This window comes from Cryptotermes secundus, unplaced genomic scaffold, assembly GCF_002891405.2.
Source record: "Cryptotermes secundus unplaced genomic scaffold, Csec_1.0 scaffold395, whole genome shotgun sequence".
NCBI lineage: Eukaryota > Metazoa > Arthropoda > Insecta > Blattodea > Kalotermitidae > Cryptotermes > Cryptotermes secundus.
In genome coordinates this window covers 1-17,190 of record NW_019742967.1, presented here as the reverse complement: position 1 = coordinate 17,190, position 17,190 = coordinate 1, and the positions used below count along the sequence as shown (strand labels likewise).

Here is a 17,190-nt window from a genome sequence, read left to right as displayed (position 1 = left end):
GGTGTTCATTAGTTTTGTCAGTGTTTTCAAACCACCTTCTCCCAGTAACTTGAGCACATCTCCAGGTACATCATCATCTCCTGTAGCCTTTCCCTTCCTCATTTCCTTGATAGCTTTTTCCACCTCACTTTGTAAAATATATGGTCCTTTCTCGTCTGTATCTACTTCTTCCGGTTCAACTTCTAAGGTTTCTGGCCGATTAGGCCGATCATATAGTTCTGAAATATAATTTTCCCAAATTTTCAGCACTTTCCTCTGATCTACTATTCTATTCCCCTGGGAGTCTTCGATGCCAACATTTTGAATCCCATGATTCTCTTTCCATCCTAGTTCTTTTGTCTTCATGTACATCAAATCATAACGGCCTGTTCTTTGAAATTCAAGGAGTCCTACCGTCTGTAAAATGGTTACGAAACCGAAGAAGAGGCCACGTCCAACAAAGGGCTGTAGAGCCATTGATGAATGAATAAATGAAAGGTAATTACAGTAGAAGATCTTCTAGTGCGGGGGTGTCCAGCATCAAACCACGGACGGTAGCTAAGTGGGCGGCATGATGTGTCCTCTCCAAGTGCGTTCTAAAGGCCTCTGACGATGGTATCTAACATTTGGCATTGCTGGGCTTTTTGGACTTCCAACGACGTTTCTGAAGATGGGTCTGTCTCCGTCCTCAGGTGAGATAGAGGGAGTCCGTTAGGAAGAACTAACCTCAGTCAGTGGACGTCCAGGAACTGAGGTTAGTTCTGATCCATTCAGCGCTGTGTAGTGTAGCTATTGACAGGAGCGCAAAGTGACTCAAAACAGAGCTACGATCTACTAGAATACACGGAGTCACATCCTAGAAGACTACAATATTCATAGTCACCGCCGTGACAACGCAAAAAAAGCGAATATGAATTTAATTTCTCAGCCGATAGGAAGTCCAGTTTCTGTTGGCCAACCACAGCCCATAGGAAGTCAGAAATTGGAGGACGCCCCTTTGACCTGTCAGTTTTAACTAAGTGTATGTGTAATTATCCAATAAGCCGACCCCGGTTCTTCAATCGCGTTTTAACGAAGCGTTCCATCCAGCATGTAAACATCATTCAAACGGGACGGATGTTCTGTCCAGCTACAGGAAGGAGAGACAATCGCAACCCTGCTGTCCCAGTGACGTCACCGTCGGGTACTGCTTTCGTCAGCAAGTATAAGAGTTCTAGTGCCAAAGCGCTTTTCCAATTTTCCTGGAAAACTACTTTATCGGACATCAAATCTGTATATCACTAATCCACTCTACTCACTTCGTCCCTGAAGATGGAAACGTTGGAAACACTGCATATATGCACACGGCATAGAAACCCAACAGTGTATCTCTCATGAACAGGTAAACGTCAAATAGGTCTCTTATGGGTTTGAATGACATTGGCAGGCATGGGGAGACAAGACATGCATTCAAAACTTGAGTCGAAAACTCTGAAGATAACACTTCAAAAACATAGGCATTGATAGAATAATATTAAAATGGATATTACTGAAATAGCATGTAAGAGTGTGGGATGCATTCAGACGGCTCAGGGAGGGTTCAGTTATGGGCTGTTATGATCACGGGAATGAACATTCCATTTCCAAAAAAGAATGAGTAATTTATGTAGCAGCTGAGTTACTGTCGGCTTCTCAAGCAGGACAGGCGAATGAGCACTGCTCAGACCCTGGGTAACCTCCACGTACGAAACTGCGGTATCGAGCCGGCCACCTGCTGTGTATTCTCGCTGTTGTCTGTTTCCTTCTCTCTCTAAACGAAGAGATCCCAGCAGATCCACTGACCTGATTAGCTCAGCGGTAACTCTCCGGACTTGTATTTAGGAGATGTTCGGTTCGAATCTCGGCCAAAAAATCCACTATCTTGCCTGAGGTTTTCCTTCGTTTTGCTCAGTTCCTTCGGGCAAATGCTGGGATAGTACCTTAATCAGGGCATGATCGTTTCCTTCCAAATTCTTTCCGATCCATTATTCGCCAAGCATCCCACAATTCCGCGCTGTACAGTCTGTGCAGTTACTACCGGTGTCGTAAAGCAATGCGTAAGAATCTCATTGCCAGTAATTCTCCATCATTTCATTTCATAGCTTCATTCAGAATATTTTAATCCTACAGCTTTTATGCTTGGTTCCCATAGTTGGTTGAAGCACTATGCTATAACCTGGATGGTCGCGGGTTCTAGTCCCGATCAGGTGGATTTTTTCAATTGACTTAATCCTCCCAGCCACACTATGGCCCTCGGGTCGACTCACCCTCTGACAGAAATGAGTACCAGGAACATTCCTAAGGTAAAGGGCAGCCGGCGCTTAAGGCTGACAACCTCGCCACTATCTGTGACCTGATTGTCTAGAAACTGTGGGAACTTCGACGTCTCACAACACTACGGCCTACATGGTCTGTTATAGGGATAACTTTACCTTTTTATGTGCTTGAGTTTTTGTTGTTGGGTTGGTAGCCATGTGCAGTGTACACCCCTGTATAGTTTACATTTCCGTGGAAGAGGAAAGCAGAACACAAAAGCACTTGCGCGAAACACTTGAGCCAATGTGACCTGTACATCGAGTCTATCTGAGTGCAGTCGACAAGCAATCGGATATATTTCGACGCTCTTGTGTACCAAGGGAGAGGATAAATACGGAAAGGATTTCGTTGTCAGCACCGCGACGTCAGGCTCCGTGCGCCCGTCAGACTGTACCGGCCTGGCTCGCTGTCGAAACGGTAACTTCTCAGCATCTGGAGGTCATCGGCTCGAGTACTGGCCGGGACACCGCGTGTCTTCCAAATGTTTGCGTATTTCCTCAGTTTCCCAAGACAGATGCCTGGACGGTGCAGCTACTCCTCGCTTTACAAGGATTTCGATTACGAAATTTCGTTCATACGAACTTGTACAAAGAAGGGCATCCGTTCGGGTCGGATTCTCATTCGAATAAAAACGAACACGTGCCGACGATAGCGGAAACAAACAAACGCAACCCCGCCCAACCCGCCTTAAGCTCTACTCTCCTAACCCCACACGTGACAGTATTATGGAAACTCTTAGAATGATCAAATCAAGGAGGATGACGTGGGCAAGAATGGGGAGAAGAGGAATGCATACAGGATATTGGTGGGAAAGCCAGAAGGAAAGAGACCATTGGGAAGACCAAGGCGTAAGTGGGTGGGCAATAATAAAATGGATCTTAGAGGGATAGGATGGGATGGTATGGATTGGATTGATCTGGCTCAGGATAGGGACCAGTGAAGGGCTCTTGTGAACACGGTAATGAACCGTCGGGTTCCATAAAATGCTGGGAAATTCTTGAGTAGCTGCAGAATTGGCGGCTCCTCCAGAAGGGCTTAGCTCCATGAGTAAGTAAGTAAGTAAGTAAGATTAGGAGGAGTACCGGTTCTTCGCCCGGGGTGCCATTGCTTTCACTTCTCAGTATGACAAATATACAACTGTTAAAGCCCTGAAGAAGTTATGGCACTCAAATTATGAAACTAAATTTTATTCGTGTAACTGAAAATAAAAATGTTCAGTGCGAATTAGAATATGACCCAGAAACTCTACAGCACTTGCAGATTCACAGCCGTGAGTACCGTACAGACTGGTAGGAGTACGGAATAAATTTCATGATATCTTTCTGTGTTCTCTGTTAGGTCCGCGGTAGGATGCATTTTTAGGAGCCTAATTTCATAAAATAAGCTTATGCAATATCTACTCTGTCTGTGAATCCCCCCCCCATTAACTTTTGAATGCCTAAACCTGTCTTTATGTAACGTATATCATGATACCTGAGCCCATCTCAATGGCGTACTTCATAAATTCCTCCCATCAGTCTGTGCGCCTGTGTATGTACCCATCATATCTTTGCTAGGCAACGGCTAGGTAAAAGAAGTTACTGCGGCAACGAATACACACACAACGATAGAATAACTGTTGGACGCATCGTTTTCTATGCGGCCCGCATCGTATCAAATGACAGTAGACGAAAAGTTCTTGCCAGGATTTGTTGTAAAATTTATTATATGAATAAATTTATCGGAGACAAGAAAGCAAAGAAATGGTGTGCAGGCAACTGCAGAGCGTGTGAATGGTTAGGATGTCGTTAGTTTGTCCTATTTTTATGCATGCATACCCGTCGCTTCAGGCTGGCAACCCGTGTTTATCATTTACGTTTCACTGAGCTTCGGCAGATAACTTCTTTATGCTCTTTTTCCTTCGTAACACGGAGATAGGACGTCCCATTCAACAAGTAATTATTATGTCAATAGGAAAACGGTTGGGAAGAATGAGGCACGTGTTTGGAAACCTAAGGTGTCCTGTATTCCTAAGGATCGGTTTTCATTCATACGATATACAGTGAAGATGTTGGCCAACATGTCGGCACTTTGTTCCGTGACTAATAATGACTGGTTTTTAGATTGTAGGATTGGATTTGTTGACATCTTTATAATCTCTCGTAATCACAGTAAGTTATAGCGCCACCGCTAGACTAGGACACGCCCCATTCTCCTTCTCGTACACCGTTGTACTCCTTGTACTCTTCTGTACTCCTGCAGCTGAACACTCAGCTCAGTTACTGAACTGAACTTCCAATTATTGTTCGCCTCTCGTTATATAGACTCGGGTCGGACCTCATGGAAAACACATGTCACTTGTCAGAACGCGTGTTTATTAGCCCGTTATGCAGCACTGGATATGTTGCGGACAACGTAGAAAACATATCTTCTGTTGTCGGAATGCATGTTCATTGGCCCGTTGCCTAGCACTGGGCATGGCACGGACTACATAAAAACACTTTTTTCAATACGTTTTCTCTTGTTGAATGCGCGTATTTCGGGCGTTACCTAGAAATGGGTCTACATGTCACACTATCTTGGATAAATTAAAGCTGTTTCCTTTAAAACATTTTCATTTTAATTCCGCAATAACCGAACCGCGACAAATACTCGTAGCGCAGACACACAACACAACAGGAAGAGACGCCCAGCACCGAGCAATTCAGGGGCTACACACCGAATATTAGAATCACAAAACGGAAGCACAGCAGTTCCCAGCAACAGATTTTAAACCCCTGATGATGACCAATGTCGGTCGAAACATGTAGTGCAGTGTATAGAAGCTTTTAAATGAGGCTGAAATGACGGATTGTGTTTGTAAGAAACTTTCGAGTAAGGTTTAGGAGGGGCCGCGCCATAGCTCAAGCGGTTAGTCGCTGGCTTCCCACCGCGGCGGCCCGGGTTCGATCCCGGGTCTGGTCAAGTGAGATTTCTGGTGGACAAAGTAGCGCTGGGGCCGGTCACGGTAGCCGAGCGGTCTAAGGTGTGTACTGTCTTCGCTCGCTTGGAAACCGGAATCGTGGGTTCGAATCCCACTCAGCGCATGGATGTTTAGTTTGTGTGTGTGCGTCTTTCTGTGCTTGAGTGCAGGCAGAGGCCTTGCGACGAGCTGATCACCCGCCCAAGGAGTCCTACCGAATGTCTAAGATCTAGTAAACCGAAGTGAAGCGGAGAGTTTCATGGAGGTAGGCCTAGGCCCACTGGGGCTGTGGCGCCAATGGAAAAGAAAGTGGCGCTGGGGCAGGTTTCTCCGAGTACTTCGGTTTCCCCTGCCAATCTTCATTCCACCAATTGCTCCACAATCACCCTCACCTATCATCTGGGGCTGGTACAATAGGCCAGAAGTGACCGCAGTACAAGGGACTTAGTCCCACCCCACTAGCAATAAAAAAGAGGTTTAGGAGGGCGCGTTGCACGCGAGACCATGAACCAGTGACATCTGTTGAGTAATACGTGACAAAGGGACGATTCTTATAACTTCTTCCGTATTTATAATTTGCGGCAAATCCCGGTACACCTAGGCATAAACTTGGGGATAATATTAAAATGCATCTGAAATATATTATAAGGATGTTGGCTGGATTTAATTGATCCGGACAGGGTGCGGCGATGGGATCTTGTGAACAGAGCAATGAACATTCGGTTTCCACTGAAATCTTGAAATAGTGCTGAGCAGAAGTTGGCTTCTCAAGAAGGGCTTACTGGACTCAGAGCTCTGCAAACATTTCTGCAGTAACACCGATTTGCGCCGTATAGTCTGGAGGGGCTAGTGATCAGTGCAGTATCACTTGGACCCATTTGACATCTGCTGGGAAAGACCGGGTTCGAAGCGACGGACACCTGCGTAGCCCCTGCGGCGCACGAACCGATCTGTGAAGGCGGTGTGCTCAGTTCAGTTTGTTCAGTGTGTGACTGAAAGCGTTGCGGGGCGGACGTCCCGGGTGCAGTGGTGTGCTACCCCGCGCGCGGTGCGGCCTGTCTCTTCATACGTCACACTGTGCTGAATGTGGCAGGGGATTGAACAGAACCGTAACCCACTGGGGTACCGCTTGGTCTACTTCACTCAAAATTTTATTTTTTATCGTTTATTTGATGACGCCGTTAATTATAAGTCTGAGTAGTGAATGCATGAATTAGAACGGTATTGCAGATATGTTAGTGGCCTAATTTGAGGTAATATGCAGGCATTTGCCAGGAGGAACAACGGAAAACCGTGAGAAACTTAATCTAAAATAATCTGTGTCTGGGCTGAGATTTGAACATGCGATTTTCTGAATACGAAGCCGCGCCACTCGGTCCATGTTCTATTCGATGTTTATTGGGAATATGTGTAAAATAATTTAGTCATATGTTTCGGAAGAATTTCCCTGAACTCTGTTACATTGGTATATTTTGTTGCTTAAAAAGTTAATTATATTTGTTAATTCTTTTACAGTCTAGACGGGCTCACGCACCTAAACCGCAGGTTAAGCCAGTGCTGTAATCATATGTTCATTTAGTGATTATTTATGTGTTACAATGTAATGGATTTTATATCATGATATGAATACGTTTATGAGGGCTTATCAACCGTGTTTTATCTGTGTACACTAATTAACCTAATATAAAGGTGCGTACACTTCGCTGATTATTGTTTAAAGTTACGAAAAAATCTAAAGTGACCATAATTATTTAATTACAAAATGTTTTCAAGAGTGAGTGCCGAGAAAATGTTTTAACCAAGGACGTAGCGAGGCTTCACTCACCACCGAACATTATTTGGGTGTTCAAATAAAGGAAACTTATTTGTAATTTGTAAAATACATAATTTTGACCACTGGCCCTCAAAGAAAAGATCAAGCAGATGTGTTTAGAGGTAGAGCTCTAGAGTTTACATTCTGCATGTGCTCGGTTCGAATACCGACCGGGGCACCGGTTGTAAAGACTGAGAATTTTCCTGTATTTCCTCAGCCCTTGCGAGCTAATGCCAGGACAGTATTCCTAATAGGCCACGACCGCTTTCTTCAAAGTTTTTTTTTTCCAATTCTTTATCAACTAATCAACTCGCCATCCGACGCCATGACACCTGAGATACTGACGTCTTAGGCTAAACCGTAAAATCATCCGGATGAAGGAGATCTGTAGGTAGATGGCAGGATAATATTAAAATTTACATTGAATAAATAAGATGTAAGATCTGTGGGTGTAATTCAACTGGTTCAGGATATGGCCTATTGGTAGGCTTTTGTGAGCATGGCACTGAATTTTCAGACCCATTTGACTGTAGGATATTCATTGATAACTTACGTAAGTACCAGGTGTTCGTCAGTCTGACCCTGTACCATGGACTTCTGTGATAACCCGTTTGTTAGCTACTGACATGTACGCAGTTAAATATTTGCTATGAAGATACGTTTGATCTTGTGAGTATCCAAGTTACCGCTGTGTTATCCTCTGTGATAAGGAAAATATTGTCGCTGTCCCTATTATACGTAAAGAGAGGCGACATAATGCACAGATGAAAATTTTATAATTTTTCTTATCAGTTTCTTTTTGGCATTGACTTTTGCTGCCGTTGCGGGAACAAAATTGCGGTCAACATGAGATTTCAAAGGCATGTTCTATGCGAGGTGTTTATAATTTGAATCGATGTATCGAAAGACATTGACAACACGTATTGTCACCTGAGCATTTGGGTTACTGCGTCCATCACACCGATCTTCAGAAAACTGGGGTTGAAGTTTGGGAATCAGCTGCAGTTCACATGTGACTTGGCACAGAACACGTTCTGAAATCTCACACGTGCATGTAAACACATGCACATGTGTGGAGAACCGGAGAAGTGCATTATCGCATTTTCGCCCAGAAGGGCAGGGAGGCCACGCCAGTACTTTGACTAGCCCTTGAAGTATTTCCAAGCATATATTCGGTACATGCAAGGTGTGTCCTTGTAGAAGTTACACGAACTGGAGACATGGCTTCTGCCTGCTTATTTCCGAAATGATTCAATGGTAAAAAAAGGTAAAGCTACCCCTGTAACAGGCCGTGAAAGCCCATAGGGTTGTGAGGCATCGAGGCTCCCACATATTCTAGGCCGTCGGCTCACGTGAGGTTGTCAGCTTTACGCGCCGGCCGGCCGGCAGGCAGGCCTTTACCCCAGGAAGATTCGTGGTGCTCATTTCTGTTAAGAGGTTGAGTCGACCCCAGGGTCATAGCGCGGCTGGAAGAATTAGGTCAGTTGAAAATCTAATGACCACCTCGGGAATCGAACCCGTGAGATTAATGATTTCTATTGTAAATTGGGTACTACGGCTTGTACACCGAATGTCATAAATGGAATTATGTATTTTTTTAAATACCGTTTCGGTATTGCGTGCGTGAAGCTCAAACTAAACCGATTTTCGCAAAATTGGTTTACTCTCAGAGAAGTGTATATGTCGCATAAGACGAGGATCTGATCAAGGACCACAAATTTTATTTGGAACCTTTCTCGTTATGGTGAACACTTAGCCGAATACAAGGCAATAATTGTTCTGGTTCTATTGTTGCTTGTGGTATCTAAGCAACAGTGGGATCATAGCCTCAACAAACGATTATCGCGGGTCATGAGCAACCTACGACCATACAATTCACACTCTTAAGGAATATTGCGTTAATGGAGAGTTTTCGTAAAGAGAAATTTCATAACGAAAATCAATATATTCCCATAGACGCAGTGTTGTAGTTAGTGGCTACGTTCCTGAAGGGCAAAAACAAATAAAAGTCGAGACGTAAAGGCAACAGAAACATATCAGATTCTGATGTAACCTTTGCAAACCGAATTATGGTATAGAACGTTAAAATACAGCAAACTCTTACACAAGATTCAACCAGAGGAGACAGTAAGGCGAACTGATTCCGTGGTGACGTATTTCCGTTTCCAGTCGCATATTTTCGTTTTTGTTCGAAAGGCGTTTCGGAGGAGCGAGTTTGCTTTCCGACGACAAACCAATCCGAGGGTATATACGGTTCATTATAACATTTCGTACTAGCGAAATTTCGATATACGAAAGCTAGGATTGTCAGTATTTGTAAAGTATGCAGTATACTACGATTTCCCCAGTCTTATTTGCTTAATATAGCGCCGTTTGGGTTTCCAATTTCCGTTCCCCTGATAGCCCACAAAATCAGAGCCCATCTGTCCTAGTATTACTGGAGGCTTCTCTGTGACGAAATGTCCACTCGAACCGTAAGTGGCTTCAAAATGGGAAGCCAATGTCACAGGGGAACATGTGAAGCAGGCCTGTGGCCACCGGCCGTGTTTCTGCCGTGCAATTATATAGGCTAAGTTGGCCGTAGCCTGAATGGGGAGATGAGGAATGCATGTAGGATATTGGTGGGAAAGCCAGAAGGAAAGAAACCACTGGGAAGACCAAGGCGTAGGTGGGTGGACAATATTAAAATGGATCTTAGAGAGATAGGAGGCGATGGTATGGATTGGATTGATCTGGCTCAGGATAGGGACCAGTGAAGGGCTCTTGTGAACATGGTAATGAACCTTCGGGTTCCATAAAATGCTGGGAAATTCTTGAGTAGCTGCAGAATTGGCGGCTCCTCAAGAAGGGCTCAGCTCCATGAGTGAGTTTACCGTAGCCTGAGATGTAACGCGTGTATCTCTGTAGCTAAGTACTCACAGATTCGTAAGTGTACATTGCGGTGTTCTGGGACGTGACGCCGTGTAGTTTGGTAGATAGTTACTCATATGGATTCTTAGGTGTTTAACGACGCCGTTTCGACCGCAGAGGGTACGTATCATGGGTGAGGTTGAATGTGATTCAAGAATGACGAGGAAGTAAGGATTTGGAAGGCACCGATCCTGGCCTCTTAGAAATTGTGCCGCAAAATTCGTGTGGGGAGGCTGGTAAAGGGCACTAGCAACCTGACGGGATACACTGTGTTGAAGCCGAGGTTCAAACACCGGACCTCCTAAATAGGAAAATTAGCCCTAAGGACTGACCCACAAGGTTCAAGCGTGTGTTACCGTTACTATGTAACGGTGGCCAGATGAGCGGATATACCAGGCTCGTTTCTGGCAACGGCTCGGTAAACAGGTTCGCGCGGAAACTGTTAGCATACGAGAATGGACGGTGTTGTCTACGCGGTCCGTGTCGAGCTGTTATAAAGAAGAGAACTGGTGCAATGAAATCAGTCCAACTGAACACTTGCGTTCGTAGTCCTTATTTAACATCTTCTTTGGCGACAAGATGGGTCTGTCGTTTAAAATAACTGCTGGTCCTCGCCAGCGCAGTCAATCTCAGGTACGACTCCCGCGGGACTCATGACCATATTTTACTGTCTCAGATTCGAGACTCCCCCAACCTGGAGGGCCAGGTCCCCGTACTCGTATCCCCAGGAACAGGTTGGCCCTGTTATACCCCCAGGCACCAGGTTTCCTTTTCTTCGCCTCCTACAACTCGCTTGGCTACGGTGGAGGTGTTTGACCCCGCCTCCACACTGGACTCGGCCTCAGCTACCAGCTGGTTCCCGTTATCTAGACTGGACATTACAGGAAACTTCTCTTCCTTCTCATGAGACATCAATACCGGGTCCAGCGCGATAGCTTCTCCTGCTTTGCGTGCCTGTCAGAAGATGCGAACAATCTTATTTTGTTGTTTGTATCACATCACATCGCGTATGTTCATAGGCCTAAATATACAGACTGTGTTTTTTCTTTTAATGGCTTTTACGTTTACTGCCATTTTTCTTTCCATCTCTTCTTCCCGGTTCCTCTTTATGGCCTTATGCATCTTCATGTCTCCTTGGGTACTCATCTTATCTCTACACTTCATTGCAGAGTACATCCCTTGGTTTCTTATGCGTGTTCACAGATTTCTGAGGTCTAATTATCTCTTACATAATATATAAAGGAACTCAGTTCGCACCTCACAGAGAACATAACTCGTCTCCATTAGAAACGCCGATCGGTAATGCTGTTTTGGGAATCATAGGGAAACGTTTAAAGCAGACGGTATATGTGTTTTGCGGGTTGCAGCTGCGTCGGAACACGTTCGCGGTTGCGTAGATACGAGACTCGGGTGTGAATTTAGTGAACAAGAACAATATTCTGCTGGAATAAGAAGCAGGTGAGTCTTTTCGTGTTTATTAGAATTGCTTATTTATTGTCTGTCACATATTTAAATGCGAAAGTTACAAATGTCTGTTGTGCTCCGTGGTTTCAGGATCGGTATGGATTTGGACGCGATCTTGCCCGACGTAGGGGAGTTCGGCTCGTACCAGCAGCTGCTTCTCTGGTTTGTCCTTCTCCCCGGGGTACTGCCCTGCGGGTTTCACGCCTACAATCAACTGTTCATGGCAGCGAGGCCTGATCACTGGTGCCGCGTGCCTCAACTCGACGTATTAGCAAACATCAGCATTGAACTCGCGAAGAACATGAGGTGAGTGTGGATTTCCCTTGAACTGTTCTGTAGGGTACTGTACTGTCACGTGTTTGTGTGACTCTCGCGGGGTTATGGATCGGGTATTGGATTTATTGATCACTTATACACGCGACCGCCCATCTCCACACTTTACAATTCACCACAGTCTTTACCAGCCCGCAGTGTCTTCACCAGCCGCTCCTTGGTAACGGCTTCTAACAGTGAAAATTCAAATTCACAGGCCCCCTCTTCGACTAGAGGAGGGATCCGACAGATACAGGAAACTCCCCTTCTACAGGGGGTGACCCGAACAGTCACTCACTCACTCACTCACTCACTCACTCACTCACTCACTCACTCACTCACTCACTCACTCACTCACTCACCCACTGACCCTTTCCTCCCGCACTCAGGGTAAAATTTATTTTACGACTGACGGTTTGCCGTCAATCAGCTCGTCTTGGTTGATTTTTTTTGTAAAAAAACCCTTGCGGTCATAGCCCTCATGTAACGATGGGTTTGTCTCGCTTCGTCTTTGTCAAGTGTACGTATCGCACATACGGCACAGGTCTACACGGTCATGTGGAATTCCTTTCTTCCCGGGAAGCGGCCAGTCCGATGAAAGTGATAATTTGCAATGAAAAACCTCTCATGGGGCTTGAGCTGTGTCTCTGAGAGCAGAGCCACGTCTATATGTAAGTCTTGCAGCTGTTTACTGAGCTCATAGCGCTGCCTCCAAATCCCATTAGCATTAAATGCTATGATTTTGATTCCCCTTCCCCATACAGTCACACACGCCTAATTAGCATACATGAATCCAGTCCGTACCTCACAGGAAACACATTACGTCTCCGCTACAAAGCCCAACCGGTTAATGCTGTTTAGGGAAACAGTCACTGTTTACTGTGAGAACCATACGGAACACACAGATACATTCTGTGGGCAGAATATATAGCAACTCAGTCCGTACCTCACAGGAAATACATTACGTCTCCCCTACAACGAGCAACCGGTTAATGCTGTTTAGGGAAACTGTCGCTGTTTACTGTGAGAACCATACGGAAGACATAAATATACCCTGTGGGCAGAATGCAGAGTTCTTTTAATTAAAGCACCTAGTACATATATTTAAAGAGTTAACCGAGAAGACGACAATGTAAGGAGAGAAGGGGTTCACGCTGAATAACAGTAGAGACAGTGATACATCCAAGTTTGGTGCACCGTTCTCCGGAAGCTTTGGAACAGTTTGGTGATGTTGGCAGAATAATGGCCTGCGTGAGGCGGCCTATACGTCGCTACTAAATTACTTCCAAACAACAACCGACTTCCTTACACAGTTAGTACTGCTCAAAAGCGGCCTCCGTAGTCTAGAGGTAACGTTCCCACCTCATGACGCGTAGTACGCGGGTTCAAATACCCGGCGGAGGTCGTCGAATTTTTAAGGGCGGAAAAATTCAGGGAACAAGTCCTCCGGGAGGGACTTTAAGCCGTGGGTCCCGTGTCGTAGCTTTACGGCACGTAAAAGAACCTCATATCTCCAAAGGAGGTCACTGAGCCAAATTAACGGAAGTTTCCCGCCCAACAGCAGTCACTAATACCTCTGGTAGATGGGGGAAGCATTATAGATACCTCTCAACTAGTAGGGCCGGTCTCGCTGGCTGGGCGGGACTGATGGTAAGCACCAGTAACGGTAGGGTATAGAGACTGGTAGAAATCATAGAGGGAAGCACAATGGACCAATACAGGTCTCAGTGCATGGGGAAACCCACCCTCTCCAATAACTAACTAACTAGAACTGCTCAACCGTGCGCGCGTTGCAGTGAATGTCGCTCTTCCAGATTCTGCTTGAGGCTCTGTCCGTTTCCCGTCAGGTCATGTGACACTAGGACAGATTTTCTTCGAGTGCTTCGATTTTCTGGCTCTGGGGCCTCACCCAGCCTCACGTGCAACAGGTACCAGGAACTGTTTCCCCGGAGGTAAAGCGGAAGGGGCGTGAAGCTAATCACTTACCTTCATCTAGTACCGACCTTAAGAATAATGGAGCTAGGCCTCCACTCCCCCATACGTCTTCGTTGTAAGGTAAAGTTGTTCCTGTGCTTAATTAATTAATTAATTAAGCACTATGCGATGAAAACATAAGAAGTGGAGGTATAGCTCCATCATTCTTAACCTCGGCATTAGATGGAGGTAAGTAGTCAGCTTCACGCCCCTGCCGGTTTAACCCCCGGGGACATGAGGTTGGGTGGGCCTCAGAGCCGGCCTGGACTCTGTGGAGAAGAGAAGAGTCTTGCATTGCCGGGAATCGAACCCAGACGTCCAGCCCATAGCCCGTCGCTATACCGGGGATACGTTTCCTCTTTTCCCGACTGCTCCGTGTTCACCATCCGCTGCTGCCACAATACGCCCAACAGTGGCCGGGGTACCGAGAGGACTCCATTCCCCCCCCCAAGGAGTCATGCTGCTCCAAGGAGCGTAGTCACGTTTCAAAAGACAATAATTGCTCACCTCAAACAGAAACTCGCACCGAATTGGGTAGGCGTAGTGCTAGCGTCCTCCGTTCGTATTCGGAAAGTGCTCGGTTCGACTCTCGGCTGAGACGCTGGCTATCATGAATGATGTTTCTGTGCTCGTCCTCTGACTCTCCATGCAAAGGCCTTCACTAGGTGACGACGCCGGTAATACTCACTCCACGCATTTCCACGAAAATTACCCCCACGACGCTAATTATCCTTATTTTCTTTTTTCGTAGCTTCCTCCAGTTCTTCAAACCAATTGCAGGGATACTGCCTCAGACAGGCCACGACCGCTTCTTTCCACGTCCTCTCAGAATCACCGTAAACAATTCATGCTACCGTTCGACTGCGTGCAGTCTCCTAAACTAACCAAGAAAAGAAGTTGGACTCGGTTCCTCCCAACCCGGAAAGTTTGCTTATTCCTGAGATTTCCAGTTTCCAGTTTCCAAAGTTTCTGTCTGGACTCTGTGATTTCAGGTCCTTGCCTTCTTCCCTTTCCTGTACTGTGCCTCTCAGCCTCTCCCATTGACGCTTAAACAGTGTGTAAGAGTAAAAAAAAGGTAAAGTTGTCCCTGTGCTTAACTTATTAAGCACTACGCCATGAAGGCGTATGGGGGGAGTGGATGTATAGACCCACATTTTCTTAATCTCGGCACTAGCTGGAGATGAGTGGTCAGCTTCACGCCCTGCCCCTTTCACCCCTGGGGAAAAGGTACCGGTACCCCCGGTACCCATTTGATACGAGGTTTGGTTGATCCAAGAGCCGGTCTGGACGACTTGAAGGCCCTACCGGGACTCGAACTTCCACCCTTCAGTCGTTCTGCCCATAGCCAGTCGCTATCCCGGCACCTTAGTGTGTAAGAGCGCAGACCGAATTTGTCTGGCTCAGGTTATGGTCCACTGGTGGGGCTGTTGTGAGAACGTTAATGAACGTTTGGGTTCTGAAGAAAGAGGCGAGTTCTCTTGACAATCTGATCATTGTCAGGTCATGAAGAAGGGCTCTGCTCAATCGGATCCCTTGGTTGGCATCGGCGACGAAAGCGATGATAATTTCTTAATTGATCTGTTCCCTTTAGAGTTCCCACAGCCGGTTGTCACGCCGTATAATGCGGTGTAATTTTGCCGACGTTTCGGAAAATAATACTGCATCCATCTTCATGGTCGAATAGTTAACCAAGCAACCGGTAAAATGCAATCACAAAACGGAATAAGTCAACAATGAAAAGCTCTGTTTCTACTTTCTCAGTTTCTATCCTGAAGATAGAGGCAATATATAGCTTTGAAACACTGATGGGCGCCTCGTCAAACTCCGAGACGATAATACTGTGAGAGGGGGTCTGTTAATGCAATTTCAACTGACAGGACCTTTTAGCAGACTTCTTTGATGTGCATTTTCGTGGAATTCTGGGACGCTGTTGAGATGGTTCTCAGGCCGTCGGCCAACGATGAGACGAAGAGCGCGGAAGGTTGCCATCTTGGTACATTATTCAAGGTGTCCCAAGCTTACTTTTAACTTCTTTCATATTCACTGACATTAACTCAATTAACGTTTCTTTTTTTAAAGTTCCTCTAATTAAAAATAAACTAAGTCAAAGAACATTGAAGTCAGTACTTAACGNCCAGGTTTCTTCCTGGGGGGTAAAGGGTGGGCGGCGCGTAGGGCTGACAATCTCACCGCCATCTGTGAGCCGATTGTCTAAAGAATTCTGGAGTCTCGACGTCTCACAACCCTCTGGGCCTCCACGGCCTGTTACAGGGATAGCTTTACCTTTTTTTATTTACTAATAGGTGTCCAGTCCAGTTACCAGATTGAGAAAATATATAATTTATATTATTAAATCAGTATTTATAATAATAAAATAACTATATGTATGTTGACTTGTCTTTGTAGTAGCCTATGTCACAGGATGACCAACTTACAAAAAGTATAACACGTGCACAAACGTCATATTTATTTGTGGTTTAATTAGGCTGATGAATTTTCTTGCTGCATAATTCTCGTTTATTGTTTTGCTCAGCATATCTTCTTCCCTTACGAAAGAGACAAGACGTTCCTCCGAAACATCAGTGCATTTATACCTGACTATACCGCGTCACGTGCCCGAATATATGGCTGTTCAATTGCAAAGACGCTTGCTTTTTGTAATTCCCTTTTAATGCGAATTTTCTAGCCACAAACCTATTATTATTATTATTAGTGGGGTGGGACTAAGTCCCTTGTACTGCGGCCACTTCTGGCCTACTTTACCAGCCCCAGATGATAGGTGAGGGTGATTGTGGAGCAATTGGTGGAATGAAGATTGGCAGGGGAAACCTGCCTCAGCGCCACTTTGTTCACCAAAAATTCCACACAAACAGACCGGGGCTCGAACCCGGGCACCCCGCTGTGGGAAGCCAGCGACTAACTGCTTCAACTGTGGCGCGGCCAAGCAGAAGCCGAACTGTGGGCTTGCTTTTGGAGCCAAATTTTAGGGCTAATTTTGAGTCATGTCTTCCTAAACAAACTCCTATCCACGTCGTCCAGACCGGCTGTGGGGCCCACCCAGCCTCCTATCCAATGGGTACCGGGGGTAAAGCGGTCGGGGTGTGAAGCTGACCATTGCACTCCAACTAGTGTCGAGGTCAAGATACGTAGATCCATACATGGACTCCCCCATACGCCTTCATGACGCAGTGCTTAATTAGTTCAGCACAGGGACAACTGACCTTTTCCCTACTTTTTAAGGTTGTATATCTGCAACATGTCGGACAATATGGCGGTAGAGCTACATGGATCGCCCGTTAATACAAGAATATATGTTCTGTTCCAAACAAATTTCCCTCCTACAAGTTCTTTCCCTCAAAAACCAATTTTGTTTATTCTGATGTGGCGACATCGATACGCAATATAACATACGCGTTTGTCTGGAGATTCTGTACATTGCCTGAACATACGCAGAGAGGGCATT

At 45.7% G+C, this 17,190-nt stretch overlaps 1 long non-coding RNA gene across 3 annotated transcripts; it reads left to right on the top strand.

The window, feature by feature from the left end:
- Nucleotides 1–6,134: 6,134 nt before the first annotated feature.
- LOC111873524 lies at nt 6,135–11,741 on the top strand. Of its 3 annotated transcripts, none has more exons than XR_002844395.2 (3): nt 6,135–6,507; nt 11,345–11,435; nt 11,532–11,741. It is a non-coding gene; the product is annotated as an uncharacterized LOC111873524 (long non-coding RNA). The 3 variants fall into 3 exon arrangements; XR_002844394.2 differs by having other exon boundaries at nt 11,181–11,435; XR_004514008.1 differs by having other exon boundaries at nt 6,135–6,547.
- Nucleotides 11,742–17,190: the final 5,449 nt, after the last annotated feature.